The sequence below is a fragment of the Ceratotherium simum genome, chromosome 9, assembly GCF_057802395.1.
Source record: "Ceratotherium simum simum isolate JZ-2026a chromosome 9, ASM5780239v1, whole genome shotgun sequence".
Lineage (NCBI taxonomy): Eukaryota > Metazoa > Chordata > Mammalia > Perissodactyla > Rhinocerotidae > Ceratotherium > Ceratotherium simum.
The window spans coordinates 70,603,532-70,626,534 of record NC_141908.1 but is presented as its reverse complement, the minus strand read 5'-3'; the positions used below and the strand labels follow the sequence as shown (position 1 = coordinate 70,626,534).

At 34.4% G+C, this 23,003-nt stretch overlaps 1 long non-coding RNA gene across 2 annotated transcripts in view; it reads left to right on the top strand.

Annotated features, from left to right (window-relative positions):
• LOC147916334 (uncharacterized) overlaps window positions 1–23,003 on the top strand; it is an 89,548-nt gene that overhangs the window by 62,221 nt on the left and 4,324 nt on the right. Inside the window, exons 4-5 of one of the 2 annotated variants that reach the window (XR_015553242.1) lie at window positions 20,388–20,455; window positions 21,240–21,786. The exons of the other annotated variant lie outside the window; for it this stretch is intronic. This is a non-coding gene — a long non-coding RNA (uncharacterized LOC147916334). Of the gene's footprint in view, window positions 1–20,387; window positions 20,456–21,239; window positions 21,787–23,003 lie in introns of those variants that run through there. 2 annotated transcript variants of the gene reach the window in all.

Genomic DNA, 23,003 nt, shown 5'->3' with positions numbered 1-23,003 from the left:
GAGGAAAAACAAAACAATGACTTTCACTTTGCCCAGCCACAAATTAGAGACCAAGAATAACCTTTCACATATTCCAGGCACTGCCTTCTAATTTGTAAATGGGGGTCATGAATCATCTAATCAAACAGGCTTCATTTGAAATGACACACACTCCACAGCATTCACAATGCAGATCCCGGGTGTACAGGTTCATAGGCCAATTGATTTTTCTCTGTTGCTATCGCTCATGTCACTCAGTGGATTTTTAGATTTAAAAAAGAAAACAGGGATTAGTCTAGCCTTATAATGTTGTTGCTAATCACATATATTTACTTATATATACGAAATTGAAGCCTAGATATAAACACTACTTTTATGGACACTGAGGGGCAAAGAGTGGGAAGGATATAACCAAGAGGAGGAACGGCTACGCTCTTTTGAACATTCCTGGAACTTTACCGCCCTGCCTGTTTTTGTTTTTAATTTTCTTAATTAAGCATTTTTATTATTTGTGTTGCCGTTCTTTTCTCTCTGGTAGTTTTACTTTCTTAATGGGTAGTTACTTTACCTGGTTTCAGCATCATATTAGTATAACCATTGCTCAGTCTTCTTGTGGTCTCTGCCTCCTGTACAGTCAACACCATCCTAAAGAAATCACTATTGATTCTCCACTTGCACTTTGCCTTTTTTTCAGAATCTTAGGTGATTTTTAAACTTGTGGAGGTTGCTGTGCTAATAGATCTACTTTGTCATGGTGAATTATACGGGGAGTTGTCAGTGCGTGTGTGTGTAGGGATGTGTATGTGTATGTTTTATGTTGTAGAAAATTTTTATTCAAGATGTTAAAATTGAACTCTTTCCATTTCAATTTTAGCAGAGTCCCCAAAACAGAAAAATAGTATAATAAAGACAGAATAATAAAGCAAAATTACATTCTACAATGCAGGAAATTCCTAAGATTATGGGGGAGAGAGAGAGAGAAAGAAAGAGAGAGAGAGAAAATGAACGAGTAGTCTCTTCTCATGTTCTATAAGGGGATCAGAGAGTGAGAAGATGTTGAAAGGACAGGTAGAGCATAAAGCAGACGGCAATGCTACCAGATCATTCTGCATCACATCTCTCCTACCTCTTCGGCTCATCCTGAAGGGTCCCAGGTTGGCAGAGAGCAAGTGGGGAGCAGACAGATCAAGGAAGCATGAAGCAGACTCTGGTCTTTCCTGCCACCCCACCATCTCATACCTTGTAAACTTTTGAGCTCAAGGAGAGAAATAAACTTTAACATGTTTTTGGTATTGTACAATAATTAGAATGTCTGAAATATTTTTTAATATGAAAAAGTCTTTGAAAGTTACATAACACATATGAAATTTCATGTGGGGAGAAGGTAGGATCTTGGGAAAGAACAAGTCAAGAAAAAGGGTTTGAAGGGAAAATGGTAGAAAAAAATAAGGCTGCTGTCTGCTTATTGCCTACTGTATATAGCTTGTTCAAAAAAATATGTTGTTTTTTCTAAGAATGATTTCCTGTTGCTCCCACATTGTTCAACACATGTTTAATTCAGGATTAACCCTGACAAAGGGTGGCAAGTAGTCTATGTATGGATACACCACATTTTTGTTTATCCATTTATCAGCTGTTTACACTTTTCGGCTATTATAAAAAATGCTGCTAGGAACATTTCTGCACAAGTTTTTGTGTGGGCATATATTTTTATTTATCTGGGTGCATACCTACAAGTGAAATTGCTGGGTCATAAGGTAACTTTATATTTTACATTTTGAGGAAGTGCCAAACAGTTTTCCAAAGAGGCTGCACTACGTTACCTTCTCACTGGCAACGTATGAAGAGTTCCCATATCTCTACCTCCTGGACAGCACTTTTTATTGTCTTTTTATTTTAGTCATACTAGTGGGTGTTAAGTGATACCTTGTAGTGTTGATTTCTCATTCCCTAGTGACTAACGTTGTTAGATACCTTTACATGTGATTATTGGCTATTTGTATATCTTCTTTGGTGAAATGTCTGTTCAAATCATTTGCTCATTTTTAAATGAGGTTGTCTTATTTTATTATTGTTTTAAGAGTTCTTTATCTATTGTAGATACAGGTCTCTTACCAGATACTTGCTTTGCGAATATTTTATCCCACTCTGTGGGTTTTCTTTTCACTTTCTTGATGATACCATTTGCAGCAAAAGCATGTCTAATTTAATGTAGTCTAATTTATCTATTCTCTCCTTTGTCAGTTGTGCCTTTGACATTATATCTAAAAAATTATTACTTACTACAAAGTCACTAAGATTTATTTCTATGTTTTCTTCTAAGAGTTTTATATTTTTAGCTTTTTTTAACTTTTAGATCTATGATTAATTTGCACATCAATTTTGCATATGTTGTGAAGAAGAGGTCCAAATTCACGTTTTTTTTTTTTTTTTTTTTTGCATGGGGATAATGCAGTCAGGCTCATACCATTTGTGAAAAAGACTTTTTACTCATTTTTTCCAGTTTTATTGAGAAACAATTGACATACATCACTGTGTAAGTTTACAGTGTACAGCATGATGGTTTGATTTACATATATTGTGAAATGATTACCACAATAGGTTTAGTTAACATCCATCATCTCGTACAGATACAATAAAAAAAAAACAAAAAAAAATTTCTCGTGATTAGAACTCTTAGGATCTACTGTCTTAACTTTCTTATACATCATACAGCAGTGTTAGTTATTGTCATCATGTTGTACATAACATCCCTAGTACCTATTTACCTTATAACTGGAGGTTTATACCTTTTGATCACTTTCCTTCAATTCCCTCTCCCTCCACCCCTCACTTCTGGTAACCACAAATCTGACGTCTTTTTCTATGAGTTGGTGTTTTTTGTTTGTTTGTTTATTTGATTCCTCATATAAGTGAGATCATACAGTATTTGTCTTTCTCTGACTTATTTCACTTAGCGTAATGCCTTCAAGGTCTATCCATGTTGTCACAAATGGTAGGATTTCTTCATTTTTTTGGTTGAATAATAGTCCATTGAATATATATACCACAACTTCTTTATCCTTTCATCCATCAATAAACACTTATGTTGTTTCTGTGTCTTGGCTATTATAAATAATGCTGCAATGAACATGGGTGTGGGTATATTTTCAAGTTAGTGTTTTCATTTCCTTTAATATATTCCCAGAAACTTTCATTTAATTGCCTTGGCATCCTTGTCAAAAATCAACTCACCATGGGGGCCGGCCCCGTGGCTTGGCAGTTGGGTGCACGCACTCTGCTACTGGCGGCCCGGGGTTCGGTCCCGGGCGCACACTGATGCACCGCTTGTCCGGCTATGCTGGGGTGGCCTCCCACATACAGCAACTAGAAGGATGTGCAACTATGACATACAGCTATCTACTGGGGCTTTGGGGAGAAAAAGGCGGAAAAAAAAGGAGGAGGATTGGCAATAGATGTTAGCTCAGGGCTGCTCTTCCTCAGCAAAAAGAGGAGGATTGGCATGGATGTTAGTTCAGGGCTGATCTTCCTCAAAAAAAAAAAAAAAAATGAACTCACCATGAATGTAAAGTTTTATTTCACGACTCTCAATTCCATTATTTTAATTTCTATATGTATCTTTATACTAGTGTCTCACTGTCATGATTATTGAAGATTTGTAAAGTTTAAGTTTCAAGATTATTTTGATTATTCTGGGTCCCTTGTATTTTGATATGAATTTTAGGATCAGCTTGCCAATTTCTACAATGAAGCCAGCTGGAACTTTGATAAGGATTGTGTTGAAACTGTAGATAAATTTGGTGAGTGTTGCCATCTGAACAATACTGAGTCTACCAATCCATAAACATGGGATGTCTTTTCATGTATTTGGATTTTTTTAAGTTTATTCAATTTTTCTTGTAGTTTTTGGTGTAGAAGTCTTGTACTTCTTTTGTTAAATTATAATATTTTATTCTTTTGATGCTATCATAAATGAGATTGCTTTCTCACTTTCATTTTCAGCTTATTCATTGCTAGTGTATAGAAACACAACTAATTTTTGTATATCAATCATGTGTCCTGCAAACCTGCTGAAGTTGTTTGTCTTAGAAGTGTTCTTCAAGTCTATATCTTTGGTGATCTTTTTCACAGTTATTCTATCCGTTATTCAAAGTGGGACATTTAATTTATTTCCATTTAATAAAATTACGAATTTGGTAGGATTTGTTATCTGCCATGTTACCCTTTGTTCTCATTACATTTTATGTCTTTTTTCTCTATTCCTTCATTACTGCTTCTTTGTGTTAAAAATATTTTTTCTAATATACTATTTTAATTACCCTATTATACTTTTACATTATTTTGTGAGTTATTTTCTCAGTTGTTGCCCTGGGGATTATAACCACCATCTTCATTTAAAACAATCTAGTTAATATTAATATTAACCTAATTCCAATAATATACAAAAACTTTATTCTACTATGGCTTGTTGCTCCATCATTCTTTTGTGCTATCAATGTCATACAAATTACATATTTGTGTGTTTTAAGTCCATCAAGACAGCTTTATAGTCACTTATGTATGCAATTATCCTTTAAATCAGATTGGAAGAAAAGAGTTACTTAAAAATATAAAATATATAGTTTTTATATTTACCTATGGACTTATTTTATCAATCACTTAATTTCTTCATGTGGACTGAAGTTACCATCTAGAATCTTTTCATTTCAGCCTCAAGAACTTCCTTTAGTATTTCTTATAGATTAAGTGGCCTAAAGACAAATTTTCTTGATTTTTTAATTGTATTTTAATCTGGGAATGGCTTAAAGTCTCAATTTTTGAAGGCTATTTTTGCTGGAATTCTTGGTAGATATTCTATTTCTTTCAATTCTTTCTATATGTCATCCCGTTGTCTTCTTTCCTCTATGATCTCTGCTGCAAATTCAGCTGTTATTCTCCCTGAGGAAACTTTGTACACGGTGACTAGTTTTTTTCTTGCCACTTTAAAGATTCACTCTTTGCAAACAGCCTAAGGAAAGTGAACTCAGAGTGAGGAGAAATGATAACAGCAATCTGGATATGAAACTTTTTATGGAAGCTGCAACATATATCAAAGAGTCAGAATGCTCTGTGGATGAGATATTTTGAAGAACTCTCAATCCTATCTGCTCTTTCTAAGAGTTGGAAGACTACTATTTTTTACAACTACCACGGTTGCAAGTCTACTGGTATTACAACAGTACTGTGGAGCTGAGAGAGGGATGAGAGTATGTCAAGTCACAACGTGACAAATCCTACTGTTCTTTTGGAAGGTCAGCAGTTTTTATTCAATAAACAATACCTGAATTATTGCAAGTTTTAGGTTAATTTCCGGAGTTCTGCAATAGTTGACTTTGAAAAAATTTGCCAGTGTTTTTGTTGCTTCTATGCAGGATCAAATTTACAGAGATCTTCACTCTACCATCCCTGTAGTCCTATCTCATGATATTCCCTTTTTTTCCTTTTTTTTTTTTTTTTTTTTTTTGGTGAGGAACACTAGCCTTGAGCTAACATCTGCTGCCAATCTTCCTCTCCCTCTTTTTTTGAGGAAGATTAGCCCTGAGCTAACATCTGTGTCCATCTTCCTCTATTTTATGTGAGAGGCCTGCCACAGCATGGCTTGATAAGCTGTGTGTCAGTCCACACCCAGGACTCAAACACGCAAACCATGGGCCGCAGAAGTGGAGTGCACCAACTTAATCTCTATGCCGCTGTGCTGGCCCTGATATTCCTTTTTATTTATCAGTAGTCCTATATTGTCTTTCTAATTTCTTTTTTCTATTTTGGGTAGATGAAGAAATCCTTAAATAAGAAGGAAAATAGTTCACATAGAATCAATGTAGAACATCAATATTCCAAAGCACTTTTATTTTAGATTTTTGGTTTGCTTCCTTATAATGAGAGGCTGAGATGAAAGTCAAATGGACTATCTTCCTCGCTTGCTAATGCACCGTTATGTAATGTAGTTATAGACTATTCATCTTATGATTATTTTCTTAGTCCTATCTGCCCAAAGTTGACACAAATATAATGAAGTTCTTTCTTATATTCTTCTTTGGTTTTCATGTTATCTAAGATGTTGGAGAATGAGGCACTCCTTAGTTCTAGATTGAGTCTCCATTATTGAAGATAGAATGAAACAGAATTTATAGAATTATATTGATAATAGTTTGAAAACATGAAAAAGGAACTATTCGTTTCTTCTGGTGAGAGAAGAGAAACTATTATAGAAGCAACAGCATACTGAATTTTAAATAATGAGAAAGTTTCAGTAAGGAGAAAGTGGAGGGAAAAGACATAATCGTAATTATACTGTAGGAAGTGAAGATCAAGAGATAGTTGTTAAATATTCTGCAAGTGAGACGCTTGTAGTTTATTTTGCAAAATATGATTTTTTTTTTTTTTTTTGCAAGGAAGATGAGCACTGAGCTAATGTCCACGCTAATCCTCCTCTTTTTGCTGAGGAAGACCGGCTCTGAGCTAACATCTATTGCCAATCCTCCTCCATTTTTTCCCCAAAGCCCCAGTAGATAGTTGTATGTCATAGCTGCACATCCTTCTAGTTGCTGTACATGGGACTCGGCCTCAGCATGGCCGGAGAAGCAGTGCGTCAGTGCATGCCCGGGGTTCGAACCCGTGCCGCCAGTAACGGAGCGCGTGCACTTAACCGCTAAGCCACTGGGCCGGCCCTGCAAAATATGATTGAAAGCAAAATAGAAACTAGGTGAACTAAATTAATTTGGAACTTTGCTCACTATCCAACATGTTAAAATGGTAAACTGGCCAAACTGGTTTCAGGGAAGAATCATGGGTTCACAGCTTATCAGTAGCTGAGAGCCACCTGTGAAAAAGGATAAACACATCTCTTTTTTCTTTAATAGCCTAACAGACAGTATAATGGAAATACATGCTCTTATTTTAGAATAAGGACATAGAACTTTGTACCAATCCTGGAAGATATGTACTTTACATGATTTTGAAGTGGCACAGACCAAGCAAATGACTAGAAAATATCTTGCCATTAATGACCTGTTAGATTAGCAGTTCCTAAAAATATTCCAAAATCAATAATGCAGCAAAATTGCTGAAGTCCCTTTGAACCATTTGAACATATTTTATATTTTGTGAAAGAGAAAAATTCATAAAAATACTAATTACAGTTAATATTTTTGTTCTCTTTTTTCCTATGCTAAATTCTCTTGACTTAGATGACAGAAATTAGGAAAAAACTTCAAATGTTCAGTATATACACATGGATTTCAAATAATATTTGCATATTTTAAGTGTAATTGCAGGCCACACACTGACTTGGGAAAATAGTTCTCTATTTAAGTTCTATTGAAATGTTTTTTATAGACCGATATAAATATATTGATAGATAATTGCAAAGTTATACATTTTACTTTAACATATAGGGATTTTTTTCCATTTTTTCATACTAAACATCTATTTTGAAACTTTGCTATGTGTTATATATTTCTGTTTACTGTTATTGACTTTAAACAAATAGCCAGTTATTTCTCTAGCAAAAATGGGTTTATTCAGAATCAGCAATGAATTTGCAATTCAGAGTCTGCAACCATGATCAGCCACGTGCAAGGCCCAAGCAAAAAGGGGAAGAGAAAGTCTTATAGAGGAGAAGAAGAAGTTGTGAGGGCTATTGGAAACAAACCGTCTATTGGAGGAATTGAGAGTTTGAAGTGTAGTGGCTTTTCATTGGCTGAGTTGTGACAGTCTCTCATTGGCTGAGCTTCCTGTGTCAAGGAAAGGAAGTATTTCTGCTTCCTCTTGGTCTCTGTTATCAGTGCAGGGTGTGAGAGCTCCCCTTTTGGCCTCCTGACTCGAATTCAATGAGGTTTCCGTTTATTAATTTTCACACTGTATAAAATGCATTTTTAATGAATGTTATACTTAACGAATGCTTATTAAATCATTTTCTCTTAGAAAAAAATGGCAATGACTTATAATTCACACCTGCACAAACAAAGCGGACTTGAGATACTTTAACAGGAAAGCAAATGTTACATAGCTACTGGGAAACAAACTTAGTCTAATAAACTTAAATAATTTTATGTTGGATGTCAATCATTTTAGGTTGGGTAACAAATTTTGAGGGTGTGTAGAGTATCATTTGAGATTATCAGTCTATTAATACTTACAGATACTAAATGTGAACTCATATGTCCTTAAAAGTGTCAAATTATTGATCAGAATAGAAACCAGAATAAATATTATTTCAGTAGGAAATTGCCCTTTCTTTGAAAGCAACTTTACATATAGAAACTAGATGGGGCCGGCCCCGTGGCTTAGCGGTTAAGTGCGCGTGCTCTGCTGCTGGCGGCTCGGGTTCGGATCCCGGGTGCGCACCGACGCACCACTTCTCGGGCCATGCTGAGGCCGTGTCCCACATACAGCAACTAGAAGGCTGTGCAACTATGACATACAACTATCTGCTGGGGCTTTGGGGGAAAAAAAAAAAAGAAACTAGATGAAGTAAACTAATTTTGCTCAGATCTCTGTCTCTCTCTCTCTGAGAGCCCTTTATGGTCATTTCTACACAGATGAGTAAATGAATTTAAAAGTATTATTAAATAGTAAATATGAATATACGAATAGATAAAAAAAGTTTTTTATTCTTAAAGTGGTGTTACATTAGTTGAATGATAGCTTAGGGAAAACTGTGAATTATTAAAAGCAACAGACTAGAAAGTATTTGATGTATTCTTTTATATCATCAGTCCTTTAAAATCTATTTCATTTTCCTTTTGAGTTCTTCTAAATTGAAATAGAAAATTTAATAGTTGCCTTTTCTTTGAAAAAGATATATTATTAGTATATTTATTGGCACTGAAATTTATATTTGAAGTGAAATCTAATGTATTGAAGTTTTAAATGAATAATACAGGAGATGAAGATGTGCTTGATGATAATATCTGAAAGGAAATTGAAGAAGATGCTATTGTCAATCACTTATTGAAAACTGGAGTTATTGAAGTTTCATTTTAGAAAGTGGGAACACTACAGTTTTATTTTTGTTATTTTTCCTGTTAGTATTATTTATAGCTGTTGTAAATGATATATGATATAACTGAAGATAACTGAATTATATAATATTACTGAAAAAAATATAATAGTTCTGAAAATATTTATCTGAAGGAGGAAATATAACAGAATTTTCAAACTATTTTCATTAACTCCTTGACAGTCATTAGAGTAAAGTACATTATCTACCCCCAAAAACTGAAAATAATAAAAATATCAACGTTTGTTTTTATAATCAATATATAATGGATCAAAGGAGAAAAACATAGAGTTAACTAAAGACGTAGAATAGTTTTTGGGCAGCCAGATGTCTTTGCTACCCGACTCAGTGTCCAAATCTATCAAGAGAAAGAACCTATCACTCAAAAGGGATCTTCGTCAGTCACTGAAGTCCTTGCCCAAGAACATAAACATTTAAGCATTGCAGACAGTTATATCTCTAGTGTGAGACCGATTTGTCAGGATTTACCAGCTAAGAGAACATGGCCTCATTATACATTCAAATTGTGATTATGGGGACACTATATTTGGTACCTGTGACAATATGCTCTCAGTGCCAATTAATTAACATCCTACCTTACACATCTTTCATGAGTTTGGATGTCACGAGTCAGTCCCTGAGAATTAGACTCTATGATAGAGATTGCTACTGATCACAAATATTCTCCAATTTTTGCAAAACATGCTGATGTAATACACATCTCAGTCCTTCAGCTAGCATTTAGGGAAGCCATAAGACTAATGTTTTCCAATTGAATGTGAATCGTAGTGAGGGGCAGCATTCCTAGGCCAAGGCAGCTAAGAGCAGATGTGCCTTTCTACACTCTCTTTCTCTAGGAATGCCAGACACATAACACCAATAATATAAATATTGAACACTCCTTCCTTAATTTAATTCTACAGATAAAAATGGTGAATTCCCTAATTATTTTTGGAATTTCAGCAGTGATTTTTCACAGCTCATCATTTTTCTCCACTGCTTACTAAACCATTTGGTTTCTCTCTTCTATCCTTCATGTATGTCTTGAAGATGATTTCTGCAATCCTTTTATGAATGTTCCTATCCTTATAAAATCATACTTTAAATTATATAACAATGCAAAGACAATTACAAGTCAGATAAAAATTAAAATTTATTGCTTATTTAAAATAATGTATACAGCCTTTTAAATATCACTGTGCTTTAAGACTATTCTAAGTTAGGTGGCTTCATATATAGCTATATATACTTCATGTATAGCTATGTATACTTCATGTCTAGCTAATCACATCATCTTTTTTTTTTTTTTTTTTTGCTGAGGAAGATTCTCCTTGAGCTAACATCTGTTGCCAATCTTCATCTTTTGCTTGAGGAAGAGTCACCCTGAGCTAACAATTGTGCCAGTCGTCCTTTATTTTGTATATGGGTCACTGTCATAGCATGGCTGACAAGTGGTATATGTCTGCACTCAGGAACCAAACCCATGAACCCAGGCCACCAAAGTGGAGCGTGCTGAGCTTAGCCACTAGGCCACGGGGCTGATGCCATCACCTCACCTATTTTAAGCTTTGTTTTACTTTGACCTTAACTCTGGGTTTCAATTCTTTGAACTCAAAAGTCCTTTTGATCCTTTTTCTCCTTTCCATAGCATATATCCTCTTGTTCCAGAAATACACTCCCTAAATCAAAGTTTATCTGCTGATCTTATTCTTAATTTCAAACTTTCTCTAAGATAGAAGTGTCTTTATATTTTTAAGGCACTATAGTATAATGAGAAAATGCTAATATATTTTGCATGATCTCAGAAATAAATTTTTACCGTGGTTGTCCACTGGGATCGTCTCACTTAGGTCACACTCTTTAAAAATATATAAATAGTAACAGTGTATGTTCCTTTGAACATGCCCCCAAAACAAATGGGGAAATAGAAAATTAGTTTTATATGCTGAATTAAATATATATAAATGATTAAATATTCATACAATTACACATACACCCCATACATAAATATATTTGAGTGTATGTATGTGTATATAAATATATATATGCATATCTGTATCTATCTATTGAAAGACAGATGTTGAAAATATAAACATAACTTCAAGTTGATTATTAGATTAATTTCAATCTCTCTTACATAAGAAAGTATCTCTATTCAGGCCCTGCCTAGAGTCTCTTTTATGCCTCTTTATCACTTATGGTCATCTTTTTTGTCCCAATGTCATCCACATCAATTTATTTTTGAACTATACTCTCTGATAAAGGAGCTGCAATATAACAATAGACATTTCTTACTAGAGATCTGAAATTCTCCAAAATTCAAACTTTAAAGAATGAGTTTTCCTCAATTGTATTTCTTGAAGTAAAAAATAGCATTAATAAATATTTCTGAATACCACTGTCCAAATTTTTTGCTTTAAAATAACGGTAATAATAATAATAATGATAACCCTTGTCCTCAAGAAGTGAGAACACAGAATAGGAAGTAATTTACATCCAAAAATAATTTCTCTAGTGAAGGAAGAGACTTATGGAATTTCACTCTTCTCCTGTTAAAACAAGAAAAGGAGTGTCGGCAAGGTAAGTTGAATGTCCATCTATCTTACCAGTGTGAAAACCAATGAATAGTAACGGCACTTTGGGTATTTCAGAACCACTGGCAATTATAATGTCATCTTTAATCAAGAAGAGTGTCTCAAGGTATTTTTAAAAAGAAATGATATTTTAAATTATTCAACCAAAGCTTGTTCAGATTTCCCAAGAAGTCAATTTATAATTTGGGTTACTTTTAAGATGTGCTAGAGAAGGAGAACTCACCAGTTATGAAAACAAGAAGAGTTCTGTCTCTGTGACCACCCTACTCTTATTGGAAATAAATCAATTAAATCCAAGTAATGCAGCAACTTGGTCACTGTGATTCTCATCCTTAGGAGCACAATCCACGAGAATGAGTGTGTTTGGGCCAGCATTAGTCAAGTGGCCACCCTGTTATGTTCATCTAGCTATGACCAAGATAATGAGGTCATACAAGCAATAAATGCTCCAGCATATCTGTAAATATTTACTTTTACTTGACTTACAACTCACTACATAAAGATTGTACTAATTAATAGGAAATCACTGGTGCCATTTTTGATTTGGCATTTAAATACTAATCATAGTTTAGGATAAAACTGATAAAAATGATCAATGATCTGGAAATGATATTTCAAGCATTTCCCAGTTACACTACCACAGGATGAGTTAGAAACGACCAACATATTGCTTCCAACTGTTGTTTGTATTCTCTAAACCTAGGTAAGTGAAGAGGAATCTGTTCTTAGTTTAGGAGAAATGCCATTAATAAATACGAACCAAAGAAAAGCAAAATGCAGATGCCAACTAATATTTCTGAAGGCTATAGGTTTTTGGAAAGTGTTTTGTAAGCAGAATTGTAAATCACGTCACCATTTGAAGAAAACTTTCCCAGGCTGTGTCTATGTTTAAAATGTCATTTGGCTTCTATTCAACTCATTTTTAGGGCAGGCACTATGATAATTATTACTCAAATCTAAAAATCATTATATTTATCTACCTTGGAATTTCTATCACTTGAAACTGATCTGAGAAGAGCAGAATTCAAATCTCAGTTTAATGACTTGGACTTGGATTCATTTTATTATGGAAACAAGGACTTTACAGACCAAAGAAGACAGAGATCTTGTTACAAGCTATGGAAAAAACATTTCTAGGGAATGATTCTAATTGGTTTGACTTGAGTTATGAGCGAGATCATACTTAAACCTATCACTGTCATCAAGAATACTAGGTACTATGATCACCCAATTTTAATCAGATTCCTACTTCTCTGGTACCGGGGAAGGAGTATAGAGAGTATTTCAATTGTGAACATCTGTTAAAATCACATGGTCATAACAAGATAGGGACAATTGCCCCAAATAAGAAGACTACAGTGGTTAACACATCATAGGCTGGCCCTCCAAATCCCTCCCTCTTGGTGTTAACAAGCTTGTGCAGTCTCCTCCCCTTGAGTGTGGACATGACCCCTGAGTTGCTTCCAAAGAGTGGAATATGGCAAAGATGACAGGATGTACATGGTTACACACTTGAGATCGTAGTGCTTAGACTTCTGGAGTTTCTCTTTCCTTTGCTAGCATTCAGGAATGAAACAACCTTTTTGGGAAACCTCATGGTACCCAGAACTGTGGGCAGTCTCTAGAAGTTGAGGGCAGTCTCTGGTTCACAGTAGAAAAAACTAAAGCTCAATCCAAGAAAGTGAATTCTTCTAGCAGCATGAGTGAGCTCAGAAGCAGACCCTTTCCCAGCACAGCCTCAGAGGAGACTGAAGCCCCAGCTGACAGCTTGAATGCAAACTTGAGCCCTTAAGCAGAGGACCCAGCTAAGCCATGTTGGAGTCCTGAATCATAGAGATAATAAATGAGATAATAAATGTGTGTTTTTAAATGTGTTAAGTTTGTGTCAATATTGTTATGCAATAGATAGCTAATACAAATACTATAGTGTCATAAAAACAATGATTAACAATATATGCCATGACAACCATTAACTGATTGTCATTAAAACAAAATCTTCCAACCATAGATCTGAATTTTGGGTTTATGTTTATGAACCCTCTCTCCTCTTTACCTATTTGGTTTATATTTAAATTTTATGTGTAGGAGAGAGCCTCTACACGTGAATTGCAACTCTGAAAGGATTAAACTGCAACAACAATCTTAGGAAATATGCCCTTTGCCTCCTCAATGAAGTATTTATTTTCTGGATACTATATCACTACATGAAACTGTCAAGTTGTGAACATATTAATGACTCTAACCTGCTGTGCTTCAATTACTTCCATTTTTACCAGTTTTCCACTATCAATGCAAGACAGAATAAAGAAATCTATGATCATGGTAATTACTACTTCATTATGAAATTTTAGGAGTTGTTAATAATGATGTTCAGCATACTGTGTATTTTCTAGCCGTTTAAAATTTTCTTTCCCATAGACCAAAAGAAGAAAATTCTTCCCAACTCTCCTAAAAAGTACAGAACCAAGTATTGAATTAAATAAGCTAAATGTCTTCTTCTGATAAATGAATGCTCACTCACAAGGAGTTGTAAATGTTACTTAATCACTTAAAATTGAAAAAAAAGATTCCTTTCTGGTATCTGATATCTTATTTTAGGCTAACAAATTTTAATATTGACTATAGTTCTGCCATTTGTTGTCCGCAATCTCTTAAAAATAGAAAGACGAATCATTTGACTCTTTATTAACTATTTAATGTATTCATACTTAGAATTGTACTTTATAGTACTAAAGTTCAAAACTCTATTAAAAGACCTTGTTTTGTAAAGATTAAATGTATTTTTTATTGTTTTTTAAGACAAAGTAATGTTCAAAGTAAGTGTTGTGGGTCTGTTTGACACCCAAGTTATGCAAGATATGAGAGAACTATCCCTCAATGTCCTTAATAAGTTCTTCTTAGACCTAAACAAACAGAGAGAGATGTGTGTGTGTATTTTCTCATTGTCCAATGAGAATAGGAGTGCTGCTTAAAAACAACAAATAATTGTTATTTGCAATCTCAATCAGTCTTCTAAGGCAGGGATTGCTAAACTCTTCTGTAAAAGGCAAGATAGTAAATATTTTCAGCTTTGCAGTCCTTAAGATCTTTATTGCCATTACTCAACTCTGTTATTGCAGCATGAAAGCAACCACAAACAATATTGAAATGAATTACCATGACTGTATTCCAATAAAACTTTATTTACAAAATGAAGAGAAGGGCCGTAATTTGCTCTCCCTCATTCTAAGAGAATTCAAAGTGTGTGTTTTAATAACTGAAGACTTATTATTTATCTGACCATCCTGATAAACCAAGATGGGAGGAAATGAAAGTTGAGAGGTAGAGTTGGAGTAGAGCCAAAAGGTTGAAGGTTGGAGCTGGAGTAGAGCCAAAAATTAAACCATATGTTAAAGTTGTGAGGAATATTTTTTTGGTCTAGGTTGGAAAGAATCTAGGAGGGATAGAAACAGTTGAGTGAGCTGTGAGCTCTGTGAGAAAAATGGCAGAAAGAAAACTCACCGGTATGGCATTCGCTAAGAAGGACATTTAGAGACCAAAATATCCAAGGTGCATTTTGAAAGTCATATGCTAATTTTATGAAATTAGGGCTTGATATAAACTTTATTCTCTTACTGTCGTAAAGATCTGTAGTAGTCTGCACTGTTCACTCAAATTCTGTGAATAGATTAGTTTCGAGGTCTCTAAGAGTGTTGAACTCTAGGTATCCAGGTAGATGTGGAGCAAAAACTGGAAAAAGAGCTGAAAAATAAAATAATTTTTATTTGAATTTCTGTTATCCTTTGCTATGAGAGGTCTGGGCAGGAGGCTTCCATGAGTGGGCAAAGGCTAATGTTCCTCAGTGAGAACTAATCTGCTTTGAAAAGCACACACAAAAAATCACACAGGATTTATTCTTGTTACCAAGAATACCTCCAAAGAATGACCAATAAAATGCAACCAAATAACACCAAGTCATCTTTCCTAAATTTCCACAAGGACTCTCTTGGGCCCTATAACACTTTATTTTTCTGGTTTATCGTTTCTTGCGGGCCTCCCCCATAAACTCAGATGTGGATTAGTAAAATCCAAGCACACTTTACTCTTCTTTGTTTTACTTCAAAATCATGCTACCAAAATATCACACAATCTTGATTGGCTATTAGCAAGCGAGATTACAGGAAGTTACATTCTCTGACATCAACATTTAATGGATGAAGATAGATATATTCAAATAAAAATGTACATATATTTTCTTTACACCATACTGTAAACAAAAATGTCTTAAAAGAGTCAAAAATCTTCATAACATTGGAGTGAGTAATTTTAGTAACAATAATAAATAATTTTAATGTTTGACCTTCTGTTTTTTATAGATCAGCCACAGGGTAGAAGTTTGACTTATTTAAAATTGTTTCTCTGGATCTAATCCAAAATGAGAAAAAAATGTAAGTTCAAATTCTGAGACTTATAAGCCAGGTGACCAAACACTGAACTGTGGAAGGTTAAAGTACAGCCATCATGGGAGATAACGTAAGGCCAGTTGTCTTTCCTGTATCTCACTGCTCATCTCTTTTAACACCAAAGTAGATAATATTTGTGTGTTTGTGTGTGTGAGGAAGATCAGCCCTAGGCTAACATCCATGCCAATCCTCCTCTTTTTGCTGAGGAATACGGGCCCTGAGCTAACATCTATCGCCAATCCTCCTCCTTTTCTCCCCTTTTCTCCCCAAAGCCCCAGTAAATAGTTGTATGTCATAGTTGCACATCCTTCTAGTTGCTTTATGTGGGACGCCGCCTCAGCATGGCTGGATAAGCACTGCATCGGTGCACACCCGGGATCCGAACCCGGGCCACCAGTAGCCGAGCGTGCGCACTTAACCGCTAAGCCACAGGGCTGGCCCCTGATAATATTTTAACTTCTAATTTTCAACTGATCATCCTTACATAAAACATTGTCGTAAGAGTGAGAACTTCAAGACTCTTTTTCCTCCTGTCTTTGGTCATATAATTTAACTTCAAGAATCTTCTAAAATCCTAATCTACAAAAACCATAACCTTCAGAGTCTGTTAATCTGCTCTTTCTTTCAGCCTTTTGGAACTTGTAATTGTCTTCCATTTCTGTGCATCATTGGAGCCACTTCTATAACCTTTTCTAGGATTCTATAGATTTTCAATAGCTATCTACAAAAGGAAACTTTATTGTGGTACATCAAATAATAAATGGATCAAAATTCTTAAACCCTCCTGTATCCAGGGCTTTCATATTGTGTCTTGTCAAAAAGGGAGAGTTGGCTTCTCCGTCCTTTGAATTTAGTCTGGTCTTGTGTTTTGCCTTGGCCAATGGAATAGGAGCAAACCTTATGCAATAAGAGGGTTGAAAAATTTCTACTTCTTCTCCAGGAGAACCTGGAACCATCATGAGAATGTCAGGGGAGAGGAAGAATCTCCCTCTGTCCTTTCCCTTAAGGTTCTTATGGCTGGCCAAATAATTAACAAGAAAGGTTAGCAGGAGAAAATAATACCGAGTTTAATAGCGTGTATACATGGGAGAAAGCAGGGACACTGCGTTTCTCAACACAATAGCAGAAATTCTCGTCTTAAATACCATGTTCAGCCAACGACAAAGGAGGATGTTGGGGTTGGGGGAAGTCAGTTATAGGAGATTACCACTAAAGCACAGTAAACAAGAGTAAGGTTATTATGCAGATTTAAGGACTCACATTCCACACTGATAAGTCTCTAGAAATAAGGCCATCACCCCTCTTCCCAAAACAGAGAGGGAGATACCTTTACAAATGGAGATTTCCCTTATAAATGTAAATGTTTGTCCGGCAACTCCTTGCAGGGCCATCCAGAGAATGTGGCCAGAGAGACAGAACTTCCAATAAGATGGGCTTGTTGGTGCCTTTCCTATTGTAACATTTATCCTACATTATCTTTACAGCCATCATGATAGAAGATCTGTTCCAGGAAGGAGCCATCATGTCAAATTATTTAGGCAGTTAGTGGGGGAGGTCAAATGTCCTCAGAGAAAACAACCAAGGTAAAGAGAGAGATTTCAGGGTGGCCAAATCTTGATCTCCCACAAGAACATGTCCAGGCAACTCTGCTGACAAGATATGAGAGACACATGGAGGAAACAGAGCTGTCTGAGGTAACACCTTCCTAGACCAGACAGCCCCCAGGTGAAACCACTCACATCAGCAGATAAGATCAAATAAGATAAAATCAGCAGAGTCTATCCCAGATGAGCAGAATTATACAAATAACCCATAACCTCAGGAAAGTAATGAATTTGGGGTTATATATTTCATGGAAATACTGAATAAAACTTTATAATCCAGTGGTTACAAGATATACCTCACATTTTCTAGAGACTAATTCTTTTGAGCTAGAAAGGAAGAAGGCGAACATCTTTATGATCTGTTCTGTCTTTGCCATGTGTCAGATTTTATTCATATTTGCTTTTTTTGTCTGAAATGGATGATTTTGGGGTATGGATAGTGATAAACACAGGACACTTGTTAGTATTAAATTTGTTTGCTTTATTCTGTTTTAATGATTTAATGTCCTTATGTAAAGACATCCAGACAAACTATAGTTTATTCTACTATCACCAGTGTAAGCATTAATACTTGACTTAATAAGAAAATAGTAGTAAGAGTGTGTTAAAATAGTGCAGAAATAGCCTCCACTCAGTCTTCCAACTCTCCCTTATCCTTTGCTAAGTGCAAGTCAGCAGCCGCCTCCAGATTTCTACTTTGCTCCTTCCTCCCTGACGCTTCTTAGCCCAGCTCTATCTAACAGTCCTAATCAAACCAGCTCCCTAACAACACCTGCCCTTTTGGTTTGTGTTTTGTGTGTATATGTCAAGAAAAAGAGAGTGTGTATCTGCAATACTTTTTCTCTAATATGAACTAAACATCCTCAGAAAACTTAGACTCACTGTGCATTCCTGATAAAAAACAGACTACATATTTTACCTCTGGAGAAGCATAATTAAATCACTCCTCCAATTCTTGATTTCCCTAATCTGTCTATAGGCATATTTTATTGATACTAGCCATGTCACTCTACTGGGTTGCAGTGAGAAGAAAATTAAAAATACTTTAAAAAGTGCTTTTAAACTCTAAAAACTATACAGATGCTGAAACAACTACTATAACAACAACAAAATCTACCTGAAAATCTCTTTAATACTGTACCATAAATTCTAAGTTAATTAGTGATTGTGGTTGTAATAGTTTGAAATAGATTAAGCCAGGAAGTTAGGGACTTCTTATTGATATTGTGAATAAATTTTGAAAATAAATGAGTAGAGACTCAGTCTGGTTAATTCAATTAATCTGATTTAACTTGAGTTTCAATTTCCTTATCCATCACTGTAAGATCAGAAGCGTCATCTAAAGAATAGAAAAAGACTAAAGACTGGATGGTACTTGACAAATGTCAAGACCCACCACAGACAGAAAATATTAGGAATGCAGTCTAGCATAGAACCTGGAGTCAGAGTTTTAAGAATTTATATTGAGTTCTGTCCCTGGGTTACCTTGCAACCTAAAAAAAGAATAATTTTCCATCCTCTTCATTATGTCCCTTTGCCAAGGTAATGTATCACACATCACACAGAAACCTTAATATCACTGAAATCCCTTAGAAGAAAGACAGACTGTAGGATGATAGAATATGATGACCTAAAATAGTATCATTTAAAAACTTTAGTAAAAGAAAGAGAATAAAAGTAAATCAGAACTTTTGAATTCTTGACAAGTTCTAAAAATATGTTTCCGAAATGGGCCAGGATGCATTTAATGAATGGAATTTGCCCCTATTTTTATTTAGTATTTACTGATTGTCCATATTGTGTAAAGAAATGTGCATGAGATATTTGTTTTATAAAATAAAGTTTCATTACTATATTCAAGGAAAAATAAAAGTACTTCAATGAGGGCTGAGGAGAGGGGGAATTGAAGGAAGATGGTCAAAAGGTACAAACTTCCGGTTATAAGTTAAATAAGTCCTAGGGATGTAACATACAACACGATGACTATAGCTAACACTGCTGCATGGTATATAGGAAAGTTGCTAAGAGAGTAGATCTGAGGGTTCTCATTATAAGGAGAAATTGTTTTTCTTTTCTTTTTATTGTATCTATATGAGATGATAGATGTTAACTAAACCTATTGTGTTAATCATTTCACAATATATGTAAATCAAACTATCATGCTGCACACCTTAAACTTATACAGTGATGTAGGTCAATTATTTCTCAATAAAATTGGGGAAAAAAGTATTTCAATGAGATATTTACATGTGTGAACACGGAATTTTATCTAGTATGTTCAGATATGTAAAGGGAAATAAAATGATCTTTCTCTTTCCTGATAATTCAGGAATATCTCTAAAAGAAATGCAGAATAAAAGAAAAGAAAAACAAATTGTAAGGTCTAAGACAAAGGAATCATTTGAGGTAGGCCAACGATGGGAAAACTCATTTGTTTTCTCCAAAGCGTATTTTTTTTCTTAATTTCTAGACTTTTATACATACTTCAGAAATTCTTTTAAGGCGTTCAGAAAAAGTATAGCAAAGCTGAGTGAAATAGTAACAAGGTACCTGTTCCAATTGAACCCACGTTCTTCGTTTTCTTTTCCATTAAAACTTCAATATTGAATCTTAGATACCCACGTTTGAGTTCTGTAGGCCTTTGTCATAATGTTTTAGAGTACTTATTAGTCTTTCAGATATTAAAGAGTGGTGTATATCTTCCAGCTTATTCCTTTACATTCTTCAGTTTCAGATGGAAAGCTGAAACGACACTAGTGTCAATTACCCCTTGCAGTAGTTCCAAATAAGCATTCGGTGAGTCTGACTTTTTAAAAAAATACAAAAAATGATCAACTGGCATGTCTAATTCTATTACTTTTTACTATTTATTCAGTTTAAACAGCTTCTTGGATTGTCATATTTTATTTCTAGTCACCACCAGCTGCAAAAACACTTGCTTCTTATGATAATCATGAAATGAACTGCTACAGAAATGTGAAATGATATTGTTTCCTTCTCTTTCTGATATCTCATCAACAATTTACAATTTCGAAGCAACATTAGCACAATATAGTAAGAAACAGCTGCTTAATTTACCTTAATTGTTAGGCAATATCTCATTTTATCTAGATAGCAAATTGAGCAGATTCTGGAGAACATATGTTTGTTGTATTTCTAGTGCTCATAGAAAACCACACTTTATATTTTACTCTCATACAGCAAAGGTTCCAAAGAAACATGCTTTGCAAGTAAAAACCACAACCACAGATTTTCCCCAAAATAGGCTTTTGTCGTTTCTTAGATCACACTGTGACAGATGCCTCAGATACAAGCAACTGGAAACAAGAAACAATTCAGTTGACCCTGCAACACTACTGCTTCCAACGTATGATCAAGATTTAAACAGCAATAGAGAAAGCTAACCTGATCACATTTGTTTCTGTGAATGTGTGTCTCTGGCTCCGAGACACTGTTCTTAGTGAAATGGTGAATTTATTGAGCTTTAAAATCCTCTGAAATGACTAACACACTATATTGTAAAATGTAACAAAGGAAACTCTACGGTACATTTCAAAAGCATCTTTTTTCTTCCCACCAGGTAACATATTTTGTGACGTGAGTGGTGGAGAACACTGTTACGGTGGGGTTGCAGGAATGGTCATGATGCATGTATATTTTATTTAATATATGATTAAATTTGGCTTACTAATATTTTATTTAGGATATTTTTACCTCTGTTCATAAGTAACAATGTTATATAATTTTATTTTTTCTTATTGTCCTTGTCAGGTTTGGCACCAGCATTACAAAATAAGTTACATGATAATGGTCCTTCTTTCTTTTCTCCGGAAGAATTGCATAAGATTGGAATTATCTATTCCATGAATTATCTGTCCCATGAATTATCTGTCCCATGAATAACCCTTAAAACACCTAGGTTTTTTGGTGTGCAAATTTTTAAATACCTTTTAAACTAGTTTGATGCCTTCAGGAGTGATAAGTTTTAATTTTTGCTTAAGTCAGATTTGGTAAATAATTTTTGCTTAAGTCAGATTTGGTAAATAATTATTTTTCTAAAAATGTATTCATGGTATCTAGTTTTCAAATATGGCCTAAATTTCTTCAGATCAGTGACAGCTTCTATAATTGTGTCATCTTTTTCCTTGTGTTATTAATTTGTGCCTATTTCACTTTTTAACATGATCATACATGCTATAAGTTTGGAGATTATATTAATCTTTTCAACTAGCCAATTGAGTTTTTGATCTATCCTATATATATATATATATATATATATATATATATATATATATATATATATATTACTATTTCATTAATATCTGTTTCAGTTTTACTATTTCATTTCCTCTAATATTATTGGTCTTATTCTATTGTTCATTTTTAAGATTCTAAAATTCTATGTTTAGCTCATTAATTTTCAGTTTTTGCCCTTTGGCAATATGTGCATTCAAGGCTATACATTTCCTTCTAAATACTATTTTACTTGCATGAAATGAGTTTTGATGGTGATATTTTTGTTGTCATTAAGTTCTAGGCTTTATTTTTTTAACCCATAAGTTATTAAAAGTGTATTTTGCCAAATTATGGAGGTTTGAATTTTAAGTTTTTTTTTAATTAATTGCATTCTGATTGGTGCACATAGTTTGTATAATATGTATTATTTGACTTTTGTTGTAAATGTTTTATAGTCTGATATGTGATAAGTTTTAAAATGTTTATATGTATCATCTACAGTTGTTAAGACTCACTTTTGATAAACGTCCACTAGTTCAAACTCTTTAAGTCATTCAGCATCTACAGTATATCTTAATTGCATTATATATTAATTAAATATTTATTATATATATTTAATTTTATAATTAAATAAATTAATTTTAATAAGAAATCTCTTTTTGCTTGAGGAAAATTGTCCCTGAGCTAACATCTGTGCCAATCTTCCTCTATTTTGTATCTGGGACACTGCCACAGCATGGCTTGATGAGTGATGTATAGATAAGTGCCCGGGATCCGAACCCACGAACCCTGGGCCGCTGAAGTGGAGCAAACAAACTTAACCACTACACCACCGGGCTGCCCCTTGAAGTTTTATTTTTTCTTGGCTTTAAATAAGATATAATGTGCTAATAATAAACAAAGAAATAAACAATATAATAAAAAATAAAGTTTTTCATGAAGATGTTGACAAACTGGCACTCACAGACATTGCTAATGGGGATTTAAAATTGTATAATAACTTAGGAAAAACTTCTGGCAATATATTACAGTGTTAAAAGTGCACCTAATATGACCTAGCAACTATACTTTTAGTTATTCACTCAAGAAAATACGCCTACAAAGTTAC